The sequence below is a fragment of the Cryptomeria japonica genome, chromosome 2 (assembly GCF_030272615.1).
Source record: "Cryptomeria japonica chromosome 2, Sugi_1.0, whole genome shotgun sequence".
NCBI lineage: Eukaryota > Viridiplantae > Streptophyta > Pinopsida > Cupressales > Cupressaceae > Cryptomeria > Cryptomeria japonica.
The window spans coordinates 327,768,061-327,771,208 of NC_081406.1; the positions used below are offsets into that span (position 1 = coordinate 327,768,061).

Sequence of the window (3,148 nt, forward strand, 5' to 3'; positions counted from 1 at the left end):
CATGCATCAAGTGCAGAAAAGAAATATACAGATATGTATACACAAGTACAAAAAATGAAGAAGGCATGTTGAGAATGGAACTAGTCATTGCCTGAATGACTGGAACAGTTGAAGTAGACTCGACGTTGCCTTTGTCTTGCTGCTTCACCCTGGTCCGTATCTGCTTTCCTTCCGATACCTGCAAAAGAGTTAAAATATGCAATGCGTTAGAACATTTTGTTCTAAGCAATGGCTGACTACATTTCTAACATGTGTACTAATGCACGCATATATATATATGATCCCTACATGCATCAGATGCATATAACTCGCATCATAAAGGGATCTCGAAAGGCAAATATCAGATCAAAGGAAAATCACCATACATATGCATATTTTTGCTAACAGGTTTGTTTCATGTGCAGGATTAGGAAAAAGGACAGCTTGCTGGTCATGAAATTCACAAAAATGAGTGGAGATGAATGAGGCTCCCACAAGGGTTGAGCCCAGCTCATGAGAAACGATAGCAAGGTCTCGTACAATCAAATTATATCAGAGCTGGTGATAAAAGGAAAAAGAGTAACAAAACGCAAGTATGCAATCACATGATCAGCCAATAAGCATGATAAGACTTTCTTTTTTTTAAAGGACGTGAACAAGGTATTTATGCATGCTAATGAGATATGCAGTGCATACAGAAAGCTGTACACTAAGTATAGAAAATGCATATTCAGTTTTTCAGACTCAGTGGGCAGCGAATGGTAAGGAATACAATGCATTTTCAGAATCATAACGAAGACATTTTCTAACACAATGCAAGATACCATTAAACACAATTATGGAAGGGATGCATATAATCAAAGATACAATCACAGTGATCGATTCACAAAGGCATGTAGTCATATTCTAGAAAGTGATACAAACAAGATATAAAGTCAGTATGGGCAGCAATCATTCACGCCACAGGCTACATATCTTCCATAACAGCAGGTGCACAAGTCTTCAAACAACAATACACCTTTCCAAAAGGTATAAGGGAAAATGCATGCAAGGAGCAGGAACAAGATGTGCAAATATTTACAAATGATCATTAAGAGGACATTTTATGCATCAAGCCTGAAATTTTTTTATGATAAACTGGAAGAGGCGTTATTGATCAGACATTTCAACAATTTCAAGACAGCTACGTCCTTGCAAATGATATTCAGATTCAAGAGTAGTTTGTAGAAGTATGCAGCAACAGTATTCATAAAATACATATTTTAATGCACAACATTAAATGGTAGATGACAAAAGGAGGGTTTTTAATGTTTTTCCACCATTTTCAGTCCAAACAGTCATTCAGAGATGCACACAGCAGTGAAGTTATCAAAGGATGGGATCAAGAAATCATTACAATGAAGAAAGAAGAAAATGCACTCTTTACAATACCTCCAGAATTAGCATATGGCTCTGCTGGAAGACCTCCTTCTATTCCTCCCAATACCACCATTCAGCTTGACGTGGAACTCATCTCTTGGACTAGTGTAGTCAATGTATGCAAGGATGGTGGAATTCTCAAGAAAATAATCTCTCAAGGAGAAAATTATGAGAAACCCAAATATGCAGATGAGGTGACTGTGAAATATGAAGCTAAACTTGAGGATGGAACAATTGTGGCAAAAAACAAGAGAGGAAGGCGTGGAGTTCTATGTCAATGATGGAAACTTTTGTCTTGCCATTGCAAAGGCAGTGAAAACAATGAACAATGGAGAAAAGGCCATTCTCACAATAAAACCTGTGTATGCTTTTGGTGAGTAGGGTAGAGATGCTGCAGGGGTTTTTGTTGCAGTTCCACCAAATGCAAACCTTATTGTCACTCTGGAATTAATTTCATTTAAGTTTGTGAAAGAAATTACAGAAGATAAGAAGGTTGTAAAGAAAATTTTGAAAAAAGGTGAAGGGTATGAAAAACCAAGCGATGGAACAGTTGTTCAGATCAGGTATATCGCTAAGCTACAAGATGGCACGGTCTTTGAGCAGAAGGGATCTGAAGGCGAGGATTCTTTTCAATTTATAATAGGGGAAGAACAAGTTATTTCTAGTCTGGATAAAGCTGTAGCGAAAAATCTTAAGGGGTTTCATTGGCGTGTTATGAAGAATGAAACGTGTGGAGTTTAAAACCCTTATTTTTCGGAAAATTATTCTCAGAAAATCACAACCAGAACTGAAGATGTCAAAGGGGGTAAGCAGTGGCAGCCATTAATGGCGAAAATGCCTGCAATTCTTTCTAAAACCTAGCTGGTGACCTGTATGTGTTTCTTAATATACAGAAAATGCAAGGAATTGAAAGGGATGGCGTCAACCTTCGTTCTAAAGTTATCAACAAAAACACAGAGGCAATACTGGGAACAATATTAAAGGTGGAGACTGTGGAGGGGTTCAAACATATATTTTTCTGTTTATCTATTTCTTCTACGTGTTTAGAGATATTCAGGTTAAATTGAAAAGCCATGCAATAATTCATAAAATACAAATATTCTTTCCAGACTTGGTAAAAAATAGCGAACCTGTAAGCAGAGAGAAAAGCCAAGAAAAAATCGCGCCTAGCAGCAGGGATGGATATCGAACGCCCAGGAAATACACAGAAATACAAGAGAATCTCCACGACGGCTCCCTAAAATAGGCTCGGAATCAACAAAAACACAAAGAGAAGAGCAGGCTGTAAACGCCCCATAGGCCCAGCACTCACAATTACGCCTAGCAACAGCAAATGACTGATTTCTTTTTCCTCCTTCCACGCCCAGTTCAAACCCTAGCGGCGCCCAGCTTCAAAGAGAAGATTCCAGAAAGTCGAATGCAAAAATGAGGAGGAAAATGAGAGTTTTAGGGTTATGTTTCCCCTAAAATATCATCGAATTGCCTATGTTTCCTTTACATTTTATTCTTCTCCTTTCTATGCCACGTGAAACACAAAAGACCACATAGTAAGCTATCGCCAAATACCTCTTAAGTGATTTTGTGAATCACTTTAAAATTTTGCATTACTTCCTAAGTGATTTAACATCACTTAATATTTTTTATTTCAAATTACTTATTGAGTAATTTTAAAATCACTTAGGAAGTATGATCTCCTAATAGATGTAAATGAATGCTTTTTAAAGTTTTAAAAAAAAAAAAATCATTGCCT

At 37.1% G+C, this 3,148-nt stretch overlaps 1 pseudogene; it reads left to right on the forward strand.

The window, feature by feature from the left end:
• Nucleotides 1-1,265: 1,265 nt before the first annotated feature.
• LOC131860193 (70 kDa peptidyl-prolyl isomerase-like) lies at nt 1,266-2,139 on the forward strand (annotated as a pseudogene).
• The last annotated feature ends 1,009 nt before the right edge of the window (nt 2,140-3,148 follow it).